This window comes from Procambarus clarkii, chromosome 17 (assembly GCF_040958095.1).
Source record: "Procambarus clarkii isolate CNS0578487 chromosome 17, FALCON_Pclarkii_2.0, whole genome shotgun sequence".
In the NCBI taxonomy this organism is placed as follows: domain Eukaryota; kingdom Metazoa; phylum Arthropoda; class Malacostraca; order Decapoda; family Cambaridae; genus Procambarus; species Procambarus clarkii.
In genome coordinates, this window is record NC_091166.1 from 7146528 (window position 1) to 7160819 (window position 14292).

The following is a 14292-nucleotide window of genomic DNA, read 5'->3' on the forward strand; positions in this document are numbered from 1 at the left end:
GAACTGTGAACGCCAAGAAATCCGGACTCCACCTGCCAAAGATCATTGGGGAATATAAACCTGGATATGCGTATGGAAATGTCAAGACACACAAGCCTGGAAACCCACTTCGGCCAATCATTAGCCAGATACCCACACCCACGTACAGACTGGCGAAGCGACTCAACGGCCTGCTGACTCCTTATGTTCCTTGCGCCTTCAGCCTGAAGTCTCCAAAGGAATTTGTTGACTTACTGCGGGGCACACAGGCCACAGGGATAAGAGCCTCGTTGGACGTAGAATCGCATGTTTACCAACGTACCTGTGGACGAGACAATCGGAATGATAGCCGACAGAGTGTATCATGATCATGATCCAGCCTGTACTCCTCTTGACATACCAGAAAATATTCTGAGGAAACTACTCCAAGCTTGTACTAAAGAGGCACCCTTCTTGAGCCCGGATGGGCACATGTATAAGCAAGTAGATGGGGTCGCCATGGGTTCTCCCCTAGTGTCCTGTTTGCAAACTTCTACATGGGTACCATCGAGCAAAAAGTCTTAGTCGACATGAACTTGAAACCGGCCATATACTGCAGGTATGTTGACGACATTTTTACACAGGTACCTGATGTCAGACATCTGCAGGAGCTGAAGGAGGCATTTGAGCAGATTCCGTGCTGCGTTTCACTTACGAGATGGAAAAGGATGGGAAGCTGCCCTTTCTAGATGTAACAGTCATGGAAAAGGGCGGAGGTTTCTACACTGCAGTCTACACTAAGGAAACAAACATAGGAATGTGCCTAAATGCCAACAGCGACTGCCCAGACATGTACAAGAGGAGTGTTGTTAACGCATATGTCGACCGTGCTCTCAGCCACAGCTCAGAATGGAAGCAAGTCGACGAAGAACTTTGTAGGGTAAGGCAGGTCCTAGTCAATAACGGCTTCTCCAATGGTTTCGTCGAAGACATCATAAGAAGGAAAGTGAAAAGCCATGCAACCTCTGAAGAGAAACTAACACAACACCTATACCCCCTATTAGACTATTTTACAGGAACTTCTTTTCCACAGCTCATAAAACGGAGGAAAGGGTCCCTGAAAGATATTGTTAATAGAAACGTTTATCCCTACAGACAAAAATCAGAGGATACAACTGACGATTTACTATAAAACCAGAAAAACGCCAGCCTACTTATGACAAACTCTACAGACACAAAACAGAACGCTTTAAAAGAGACTAAAATAACGTCGTCTATGCCTTCAAATGCCCTCTTGGGGACTGTAAGCTCCAAAACCCAGTATATAGGCAAGACAACAACATCTCTTTCTAGGCGTTTAACGATGCATAAGCAACAGGGCTCCATTAAGGAACATATAATCTCTTCCCACAACCAAACTATCGCCAGAGAATCCTAGTAAACAACACAGAAATCATCGATAGATTCAGCGATAGCAGGCGCTTGACGTTTGCGAGGCACTACATATAAAGAAGTCAACACCAGCAATCAACAGCCAATTATTGCACAACTATATTCTACCCACCTCAAGACTCTGCTCCAATTTAGAAGCATCAAGAAATATGGACCAATAGGCTTTCTACAAACACTTCTATTCAATATCCATTGTTTCGTGTTCTGTCTTGTGTTGATGAAATTAATACCCTATTAATACCACTTCTTGTTCTGTCTTGTGTTGATGAAATTAATACCCTATTAATGCCACATCTTGTTCTGTCTTGTGTTAATGCCACATCACCCCTTCCACCTCACTCAAATGTAGAAATAAAATCGGAGATGCGTAAGTTCTATTCAGTTGTGTATTTGTGAACTAAAGTCTTTGAAAATGTAATAAGTTTTACGAAACCGCTCGTGTCGCGTCAGACTAGAAATAAAATGAATTTTGGAGAATTGATTTTTTATTTACCTCCAACAGTGAAAAGAAATGTACGAAAGATTGAGAAAATTCGTGTTAGAATTATTAATCTTACTTTTTCGGTTCATATTTAATAATATATGTCTACAGGAAAGACTGCTACCAAATATACTAATATATATATATATATATATATATATATATATATATATATTATATATATATTATATATATATATATAATAATATATATGCATTCTCATCAAAAGATGAGTGAGGTGATAAATGCTATGCCCAGATTACCATCCGAGTGCCGGTGGGGAAGTGGTTCATATAGCTTCGGCTATCACTTCCTTATGTCCGGTCGTGATGGTCAAGCAGATTAAGGTGTCCTGTAGCAGTTGCGTTGCCTCTGGGAGTATGGGTTCGAGTCACTTCTGGGGTGTGAGACCCTTCTTGAGCCCGGATGGGCACATGTATAAGCAAGTAGATGGGGTCGCCATGGGTTCTCCCCTAGGTGTCCTGTTTGCGAACTTCTACATGGGTACCATCGAACAAATGGTCTTAGTCGACATGAACTTGAAACCGGCCATATACTGCAGGTATGTTGACGACATTTTTACACAGGTACCGGATGTCAGACGGTCCGTCTAATTACCACAAGCTACCACAACTACACAAACTTCAGAAAGCTTCCTGGCAATACGTTAGTAATGAATAAATATGATATATTTACTCATTATAATGTTGGTGCTGAATGTACAACACGAAAAAACATAATTTTAATCTGAAAAGTATCTTTTTATAAAGAAATTAGACGAAAATAAAAAGCTGGTGACGCCAAATCAAGTCGACGATCCAAGCTTCGGTTAGGTTAGGTTAGGTTTGGTTAAGTTAGGTTAGGTTAGGTTAGGTTAGGTTAGGTTAGGATAGGTTAGGATAGGTTAGGTCAGCCTAACTTAATATATCATATTTATTCATTACTAACGTATTGCCAGGAAGCTTTCTGAAGTTTGTGTAGTTTGTGGTAGCTTGTGGTAATTAGACGGATCCGATGTCAGACATCTGCAGGAGCTGAAGGAGGCATTTGAGCAGAATAATGTGTTGCGTCACAAGAAAGAGAGAGAGAGAGAGAGAGAGAGAGAGAGAGAGAGAGAGAGCGAGAGAAAGAGAGAGAGAGAGCGAGAGAGAGAGAGAGAGAGAGAGAGAGAGAGAGAGAGGGATAGAGAGAGAGCGAGAGAGAGGAGAGAGAGAGAGGGAGAGAGAGGAGAGAGAGAGAGAGAGAGAGCGAGAGAGAGAGAGAGAGAGAGAGAAGAGAGAGAGAAGAGAGAGAGAGAGCGAGAGAGAGAGAGAGAGAGAGAGAGAGAGAGAGAGAGAGAGAGAGAGAGAGAGAGAGAGAGAGAGAGAGAGAGCGAGAGAGAGAGAGAGAGAGAGAGCGAGAGAGAGAGAGAGAGAGAGAGAGAGAGAGAGAGAGAGAGAGAGAGAGAGAGAGAGAGATAGAGAGAGAGAGAGAGAGAGAGAGAGAGAGAGAGAGGCGGGGGGGGGGGGGGGGGGGGGTAGGTAAAAGTGAATATGAAACTCTTGTTGGTCAACTCTGCACATGTAGTGCATCCACTGTGTGAGAGCTATTTCCTTCAAAAAGTATAATCGTGTGGCTTTATGTTTAAAAAAACAATTTCAAGTACATTCTTTGATTGAAAAACATGAATATAAATACAAGTGTTAATTGTAAATGATCACTTATAAACCAAAATAAGAAGTAGGAAAAATTATATATGGAACCAGACAAAAACATTGGAACGCTTAGGTGATGAGAGGGTAAACAACCGCCGCCATTTTAGCAGCACCCGCCGGTGATGTCCAGCACGAGCATTAAGGGAAAACCTTGACACAAACTGCACCTATCATTTGAGATACATACAAGAGTTGTTACATTCTTGTACAGCCACTAGTACGCGTAGCGTTTCGGGCAATTCCTTAATCCTATGGTCCCTGGAATACGATCCCCTGCCGCGAAGAATCGTTTTTTCATCCAAGTACACATTTTACTGTTGCGTTAAACAGAGGCTACAGTTAAGGAATTGCGCCCAGTAAATCCTCCCCGGCCAGGATACGAACCCATGACATAGCGCTCGCGGAACACCAGGCGAGTGTCTTACCACTACACCACGGAGACTGCAAAAGAAGAAGCATCACCATTGACCGCCAAGTGCTCACATCAAGTCTAACTCTAAGAACAACCCGTTCTCGCAAATTCGTAAAGTCAATATTGACTTATTAAATAAGTGCATAGGTGACATACTAAACATAATAGATACCTTTAAAAAGCTTCATAGAAAACACCGACCTTACCTAACCTTGTTAGTATCTTAAGATAAGCATCTTATAGCTTCATAATTACAATTGTTACTTAACCTATTATAGGTATAGGTTAAGTAATAATTGTAATTACGAAGCAATAAGATGCTTATCTTAAGATACTAATAAGGTTAGATGAGGTCGGTGTTTTCTATGAAGCTTTTTAAGGGTATGTATTATGTTTAGTATATCACCTATGCACGTAGTTAATAAGTCAATATTGACTTTACGAATTTGCGAGAACGGGTTGCTAAGAAACAACACTCAAGCCTTGGCGCTTCTCCCAACATCCGGGGGAGAAAACCTTCACACAAACTGCACCTATCATAAAGAAGATGAAGACTCACCAGTGTCCACAGTGTCCGAAGGTATTCACCCGTCCTTCACATGTGAAGATTCACATGTTAGTGCATTCAGGTGACAAGCATCACGAGTGTCCAGAGTGTGGGAAAAGATTCAGTCGTCTTGGAAATATGAAGACTCAAATGTTAGTGCATTCAGATGATAAATCTCATGCGTGTCCAGAGTGTGGGAAGAGATTCAGTCGTCTTGGAAGTATGAAGACTCACAGGATGGTGCATGCGGATGAGAGACCTTTTCAATGTGCCGAGTGTGGCAAAAATTTAGAGTACGTGGAAATATAATAAGCCACATGTTAGTGCATTCAGGTGACAAGACTCACGAGTGTCCAGAGTGTGGGAAAAGATTCCGTGGGCGTGGAAATATGAAGGCTCACATGTTAGTGCATTCAGGTGAAAAACCTCATGCGTGTCCAGAGTGTGGGAAGAGATTCAGTTGTCTTCGAAATATGAAGGCTCATATGTAAGTGCATTCAGGTGAAAAACCTCACGAGTGTCCAGAGTGTTGGAAGAGATTCAGTCGTCTTTGTGATATGAAGAGGCACAAAATGATACATGCAGATAATAGGCTAAACACTTAGAGTGTGGAAGGTAATTAAGAGAATGTTGAAGGATAATGAGGCACATACAGGTATATTAACTTAACTTTAATCTAACAGTGTGCTGTCACAATGTCAGTTGGATGTTCTTCAAAGGTAATTCTATTTTGTTTGAGAAATACACTTCATTATGAAAGGTAAAGATCAAGATATTTTATTATATTGTTCTTTTAGAAAGTTAGATGACCAAGCAAGAACTAGAGAAGCTGCCACTATAGGAAAATTCAAAATTGCTTATAAGTATAGAAATATCTGTTTAGTTTAGCAAAGATAAATCAAAGCTTTAAATGTTTTTCTTCATATTTATGTAAATAATAATGTGCTTTCTGTTTTTGTTCTCTGTGAAAATTTATTTAAAATGTAATATCTGTAGCTAAGTTATGGACATTATTGTTGTAATATTATTTAGCATTGGTGCTGGTGAAGAAGACAGTCTGAGACGTACTTAAGATGAGACCATTTGATTGATAGGGAAATGTAGGTTAATCAAGGAATTTTCTCATCAGATTCATATGCAAACTGATGTCTATTTTATATTTTTTGTTTAGGCATATTTATGAATAATACTCTTGATTATAAATATTTCACCGAAGAGTTTTTGAAGGCAGATTGGCGTTTATAACTGTCAGTCAAGTTAATATGAAATTTAAATTTATATTACTCTAGAAATTTACATCACTCTAAATTTACCAGAAATTTATATTACTCTAGCCTAACTTTATCAGTTATGCTGTAATTGTGTTGGAATAATATTTTACCCGATTTACCTGAGGGCCACTAACCCTAGTGGCCTCGATAAAAACGGGAAGCTGGCAGCTTGTTAAAGGTTCCCTTCCCCCCCCCTCCCAATTTTCCTTGATTTTCTCCAGGTATATTTTGAAATTCAGCACATTTTGGCAGTTATGGCGTTGGTGGGTAGTCAGTTCCATCGATCAATAACCCTGTGGGTGAAAAAGCCTGGTTCAAAGTTATATTCAATGAATATATTCATTGACCTACCAAATCCTGAAATCCTTCCTGATTCAATGACCTTCCAAATGCCTCCCAACACCTCAAACCAATTCTATTTGCTGACGACACAACCTTCATTTACTCCCTTGCTCTAAATTAATGCCACAGTAAATACTGAGCTAAATAAAATCCATCTTTGGCTAACTGCCAACAAACTCACCCTTAACATTGACAAAACTTTCTATATTCTGTTTAGCAATAAATCCTCTAATCAAATAAATCTCAAAATAAACAATACCCAAATTTGTAACAAATTAGATGGCAAATTCCTTGGCATTCTCATTGACCACAAGCTGAATTTCCAGGGACACATTCTAAATATATCAAAAAAAATTTCAAAAACTGTGGGCATTCTTTCTAAGATCAGATATTATGTACCACGCCCTGCCCTGGTGACTCGAGGTATGGGGTGCATAATAAAGAAAGAAATTGAATTGATTATCACGTATGTGCTTAAGTAATTTCCTGTTTGATTTTTCATTCATGGTTATTCATTGTTATATGTATATATTTTCAGATTATAATTCGTATTATGCAAATATCTCCGAGTGAAATAGTGTACATCCGTATTTTTAATTTTTAATACAACATACATAATACATTTTTTAAGTATTTATTTATAATAAATAATTTAATTATTTAATTTATAATAATTTAATTATTAATAACATTATATAGTCGATTTAATATTGAACACGTACACATAAGCGAAACGTCCAAAACTGGTTTCCGAAATGGCAAAAAAATTAGTGTTGTCAATGTAAGGAGTATCTTGTATCCCAGTGAGAGAGCTGTTTCCTTCAAAAAGTGTAATCGTGTGGCATTATGTTTAAAGAAACAATTCCAAAGTACATTCTTTGATTGAAAAATGAGGATAAATACAAGCGTTAATTGTAAATGACCAGTTATAAACATAAATAAGAAGTAGGAAAAATGATATGTGGAACCAGACAAAAACATTGGAACGCTTAGGTGATGAGAGGGTAAACAACCGCCGCCATTTTAGCAGCACCAGCCGGTGAGTGTCCAGCACGAGCATTAGATTCAGATTCAGATTCAGATTCAGATGTTTATTCAGGTAAGGTATATACATACAAGTGATGTTACATTAATGGATTGATATATAGATAGAGCTAGTACATACAATGCCTAAAGCCACTATTACGCAATGCGTTTCGGGCAAGAAAAACATTAATATCTAGAACTTAATACTAATTGAGCATAAAGAATAAAAGTGTTGAGAACAAATACAAATAAAGATAAAAAAAGGGGGAACATGACTGAAAAAGCAGCACAAATACAATAGGTTGACAACAGTGTTGATTAAAAAGAAAAGAAAATAACAGACATGGGTTGACAATAGAGGAGTGAGGTAGATTACAGGGAATTTATTAGGTAGTGTTTAGTTTTTATCTTAAACTGGTTGAGAGAGGTACAGTCTTTAACATGGTTGGGAAGGTCATTCCACATTCTGGGCCCCTTGATTTGCAGAGCATTTCTAGTTTGATTAAGACGTACTCTAGGAATATCAAAACTGTATTTATTTCTGGTGTGGTGCTCATGGGTTTCTGTTACAACCTTCTATGAAGCTTTTAAGATCAGGATTGGCATTATAGTTTAGCGTTTTATATATGTATAATACACATGAGAGAATGTGCAGTGACTTAATATCTAACATATTCAGAGATTTGAGTAGGGGTACCGAATGATGTCTGGGAATTAAGGGAAAACCTTGACACAAACTGCACCTATCATAAAGAAGAAGCACCACCATTGACCGCCAAGTGCTCACATCAAGTCTAACGCTAAGAAACAACACTCAAGCCTTGACGCTTCTCCCAACATCCGGGGGAGAAAACCTTCACACAAACTGCACCTGTCATAAAGAAGATGAAGACTCACCAGTGTCCACAGTGTCCAAAGGTATTCACCCGTCTTGGACATGTTAAGCGTCACATGTTTGTGCATTCAGGTGATAAACCTCATGAGTGTCCAGAGTGTGGGAAGAGATTCAGTCAGCGTGGAGGTATGAAGACTCACATGTTAGTGCATTCAGGTGACAAACCTCATGAGTGTCCAGAGTGTGGGAAAAGATTCAGGCATCTTTATCATATGAAGACTCACAGGATGGTGCATACGGATGAGAGACCTTTTCAATGTGCCGAGTGTGGTAAAAAATTTAGAGAACGTGGATCTATAATACAGCACATGTTAGTGCATTCAGATGAGAAACTGCATGAGTGTCCAGAGTGTGGGAAGAGATTCAGTCAGCGTGGAGGTATGAAGACTCACATGTTAGTGCATTCAGGTGACAAAATCATGAATGTCCAGAGTGTGGGAAGAGATTCAGGCATCTTTATCATATGAAGACTCACAGGATGGTGCATACGGATGAGAGACCTTTTCAATGTGCCGAGTGTGGTAAAAAATTTAGAGAACGTGGATCTATAATACAGCACATGTTAGTGCATTCAGATGAGAAACTGCATGAGTGTCCAGAGTGTGGGAAGAGATTCAGTCAGCGTGGAGGTATGAAGACTCACATGTTAGTGCATTCAGGTGACAAAATCATGAATGTCCGAGTGTGGGAAGAGATTCAGTCGCGTGGAATTGAAGACTCATGTTAGTGCATTCAGGTGACAAGCCTCACGAGTGTCCAGAGTGTGGGAAGAGATTCAGTCGTCTTGGAATATGAAGAGGCACAAGATGATACATGCAGATAATAGGCTAAACACTTTGAGTGTGAAAGATAATTAAGAGAATGTTGAAGGATAATGAGGCACATAATGGTATATATCTTACCTTTAATCTAACAGTGTGCTATCACAATGTCAGTTGGATGTTCTTCAGAGGTAATTATATTTTGCTTGAGAAATACACTTCACAATGAAAAGGTAAAGATCTGAAGGTATTTTATTATATTGTTCTTTTATGAAAGTTAGATGACCAAGCAAGAACTAGAAGCTGTCACTAGGAAAACTCAAAATTGCTTATAAGTATAGAAATATCTCTTTAATTTAGCAAAGGTAAAACAAAGCTTTAAATGTTTTTCTTCATATTTATGTAAATAATGTGCTTCCTTTTTTTGCTTCCTGTGGAAATTTATTTAAAATGTAATATACTCTGTAGCTAAGTTATGGACATTTTTGTTGTAATATTATTTAGCATTGGAGTTGGTGAAGAAGACAATCTGAGACGTACTTAAGGTGACACTATTTGATTGGTAAGGAAATGTATATTAATCGAGGAATCTTCTCAGGAGATTCATATGCAAACTGATGTCCATTTTTTATTTTTTGTTTAGGCCTATTTATGAGTTCTATTCTTGATTATAAATATTTCACCGAAGAGCATATTGAAGGCTGATTGGCATTTATAGCTGTCAGTCAAGTTAATATGAAATTTAAATTTATATTACTCTAAAAATTTATCACTCTAAATTTACCAGAAATTTATTACTCTAGCCTAACTTTATCAGTTATGCTGTAATTGTCTGGGAATAATATTTTACCCGATTTACCTGAGGGCCACTAACCCGAGGCCTCGATGAGAACAGGAAGTCGTCGGCTTGTTGAAGGTTCCCTTCCCCCTCCCAGTTTGCCTTCATGATTTTTTCCAGGTATATTTTGAAATTCAGCACAGTTTTGGCAGTTATGGCTTTGGTGGGTCGGCAGTTCCATTGATCAATAACCCTGTGGGTGAAAAAGCCTGATTCAAAGTTATATTAGTCTGATTGGCAATTATATTATCCTGACTGTCAATTTATATAAAAAAATTATATCAGAGATATTTATGTTGTGTGCTTGTGGGTTCTATTACGTCTATCAATGGAGAGTTTCAGATCAGGGTTAGCATTTAGGAACAAGGTTTTGTACTTGTAAATAGCATAAGAGAATGTGTAGAGCGAGTGTATATGTAGCATGTTCAGGGATTTAAAAGAGAGTTGGGTGTTGTTTGAAGACAGTTTTATTGTTCTGATAGCAGATTTTTGTTGGGTGATGATGGGCTTGAGGTAGTTTGTAGTGGATGAATGAACCCATGCATAGATACTGTATGTTGAGATACCACCCCTAATTTACAAAAAAAGCCTCTAGATTTTTAGCTCCAGCCATTGCATTGCTCTACAACAAATTATTTGAACTCTAAACCTTTCCTGATATTTTGAGAAAAAAAGCAAGAGTAACCTTAGTCCATAAAATCAGCAATCTCACTGAAGTCAACAATTATAGACCAATATCAATTCTGCCGATTTTGTCTAAATTATTTTAAAGTTAATTTACACGCAGCCTTACTCCTATTTATACTTAGTTCTTCCCATAATGGCTTCAGGCCCAAAAAAGGACCAATCATGCCCAGTTAGTATGATTAATTTCATTTATGCAGCCCTTGGAAAACTTATTCATTTATTTGTTGACCTACATAAGACGTTTTGACACTGTAAACACATTAACTTTCTTAAATTGCAACATTACGGAGTAAGAGGTCACTCCCTCCAATACCTACAATCTTACTCAGTGACAGGCTCCAGTATGTCTCTGTGAATATTCCAATTTTCCCACTCTACCCATTAACACTGGTGTCTCACCGGGCAGTATTCTTCACCCTCTCGTCTTTTTCATCTCTCCCTCCCTTTCCAGCTCGTTGCCATCGTGAGGGGGCTTGGTTGGCGGATGCTAGAGTGTGATGCTCCATGGGACAGTGTCCTCTGTCCTTTTGAAGCCTTATGCTCCTGCTGCCTTCTTCACTAATTGTGCTGAATGCTTTTTCCTACTAAGTTTAATTTTCCTTCCCAATTCTCCTTTTTAATTGCTATTTCCCAGCGACTTTTTGCTATTCTTGATCATTCTTTTAGATGTCGTCTTCTGTTTTGACACTGGGTGTTAGGTGAGGCACAGTCTCTCGCATAAAACTGTGGTACCCGAAATTGTTGAGCAAAGGGACACTTTTATTGTCACTCTTTTTCTTGTTGCTGAGCCCAATCTTGACGGACTGATGGTTCTTAAAGTGGTACATGTGATTGCAGGGCATATATCCACGATACCCTGGGGGCCACGTCTATCGGTGTCCTATCCTCTAATTGTGTCGCCATGGTGGGTATGGGGGCTTGTTTGTTGATGAAATGATTACCTGTTCATTTACATGCTGATATCTGACCTTATTTTTAACTTCTCAGATGTGGGGTGGGAGACCAGGCCCCAGTCGGACTGTGATGGAAAGCCGGGCTCTGTAGCCCCCTGCTACTTTGGTCCCAGACCAAGCAGCTTCGGACTTTCCCTGCTTGATGGTGTTTTGGGTGTTCTTCTAGTCCCGAGGCCAGGCTTGACTTGTGAGAGCTTGGTCTACCAGTCCCGACTATCTCTGCTCCCCTTCTACCTCTGTGGCAGGGTTGAGCCCCAAGCCCCAGTGATGACCACCTCATCACATGGAGTGGCTTCATCTCTCATTGTAACAACTGCGCCTTTTACCCCCCTCTTACTGGGGTGCTCGGTGCCGTCCTCTCCACAGTCACACTCACACATTCCTTCCGGTTCTAATACCTTCCAAGCTTTGTTTGGTCCTGCTACATGGACTAAGTATTTTAATCTCGGTCATGTTAATTCTACTCGTCCTGATGATTTATTCATCCATAAACACCTAGTTGATACCTGGTTGATGGGGTTCTGGGGGTTATTCTACTCCCCAAGCCCGGCCCGAGGCCAGGTTTGACTTGTGAGAGTTTGGTCCACTAGGCTGTTGCTTGCAGCAGCCCACAGGCCCACATACCCATCGCAGCCCGGTTGGTCCGGCACTCGTTGGAGGAAACTATCTAGTTTCCTCTTGAAGATGTCCACGGTTGTTCCGGCAATATTTCTTATGCTCGCTGGGGGATGTTGAACAACCATGGACCTCTGATGTTTATATAGTTCTCTCTAATTGTGCCTATGGCACCCCTGCTCTTCACTGGTTGTACAGTACTCTGCATTTTCTACCATATTGTTCACTCCAGTATGTTGTTATTTTACTGTGCAGATTTGGGACCTGGCCCTCCAGTATTTTCCCACTTGTATATTATTTGATATTTCTCCCATCGTCTTTCTAGTGAGTACATTCGGAGAGCTTTGAGACGATCCCAATAATTTAGATGCTTTATCTCGTTATGTATCCCGTATATGTTTTCTGTACTCCCTCTATTTCAGCAATCTCTCCTGCTCTAAATGGGGAAGTGAGTACTGAGCAGTACTCAAGATGGGACAGCACAAGTGATTTGAAGAGTACAACCATTGTGATGGGATCCCTGGATTTGAAAGTTCTCGTAATCCATCCTATCATTTTCCTGGCTGCCGCAATATTTGCTTGGTTATGCTCCCTAAAATTTAGGTCATCAGACATCATTATTCCCAAATCCTTTACATGTTTCTTTCCTACTATGGGCAAATTAGATTGTGTTTTGTACCCTGTATTAAGTTTAAGGTTCTCAATTTTACTGTATCTTAGTACCTGGAATTTATCGCTGTTAAACATCACGTTATTTTCTGTAGCCCAGTCGAAAACTTTATTAATATCTGCTTGTAGTTTTTCAATATCTTCAGCAGAGGTAATTTTCATGCTGATTTTTGTGTCATCTGCAAAGGATGATACAAGCTGTGCCTTGTATTTGAGTCTATATCTGATATGAGAATAAGGAAAAGCAGTGGTGCAAGGACTACCTTGAGGTACTGCAGCTTTTAACTGCTCTTGGACTCGATTTTATATGGTTAACTGTTACTCTCTCTGGTCTGTTCGACAGAAAACTGAGTATCCAGCGTCCTACTTTACCAGTTATTCCCATTGACCTCATTTTGTGTGCTATCACTTCATGGTCACATTTATCGAATGCCTTTGCGAATCTGTGTATACTACATCTGAACTCTGTTTTTCTTCTAATGCCTCAGTGATTTTGTCGTAATGGTCAAGTATCTGTGAGAGGCATGATCTTCCTGCTCTAAATCCATGTTGGCCTGGATTGTGGAGGTCATTGGTCTCCATGAAACTAGTGACCTGACTCCTGATCACTCTCTCAAATACAGTAATTTTATTATGTGGGACGTAAGTGCAACTGGTCTATAATTCTTTGCCAATGCTTTGCTACCTCCCTTGTGTGGAGGGGCTATGTCTGCTGCTTTAAGCGCATCTGGTATCTCCCCGTGTCCAAGCTCTTTCTCCACACTATACTGAGTGCCTGTGCTACTGGCACTTTGAATTTCATTATAAATATTGAATTCCATGAGTCTGAACCCGGGGCTGAGTGCATGGGCATATTGTCAATTTCTCTTTCAAAACCTGCCACGCTCGTGTTGATATCAATTATATTTACAGGGGTTTGTATATCACGCATAAAGAAGTTGTCCGGATCTTCCACTTTCATGCTGTGTATCGGGTGCTAAACATGTCCTCATATTGCTTTTTTAGGATTTCACTAATTTCTTTGTCATCCTCAGTGTATGAACCTTCACTAGTACGAATAGGTCCAATACTGGCAGTGGTTTTTGCTTTTGATTTAGCATATGTGAAGAAATATTTTGGGTATTTCTTTATTTTTTGAATTGCTTTCTGTTTTAGTTGCCTTTCTCAAGTTGATATGAATGCTTCAGTCTGTTCGATTTCTTCAATCTCCCTGTTTAAATTATTCCTTCTTTGTATGGAAAGTCGTGTCTGCTTCAGCACTTCTGTTAACTTTTTTTTTTTTTTTTTTTTTTTTTTAAGATATATACAAGAGTTGTTACATTCTTGTACAGCCACTAGTACGCGTAGCGTTTCGGGCAAGTCCTTAATCCTATGGTCCCTGGAATACGATCCCCTGCCGCGAAGAATCGTTAAAGAATCTTCTGTAATGTCGTCTGCATTCTCTTTCTACGTTGGACCTTGTGTAGGATTGTTATTACTTAAACATTTTCCCATTGAATGTTGTAAGTTCCCTGTTTATTTTCTCCAGTCTATCCTTTTATTATTAAAATTTAATTTATTGAATAGCCCTTCTCGCTTGTTGTTTCTCTTGGGCCGACTACCGTTATTAATGTTAGTTTGCACTTCAATGAGCTTGTGGTCCGAGTACGTAGTGTCCGAGACAGTGATGTCTCTGATTAGCTCATCATTGA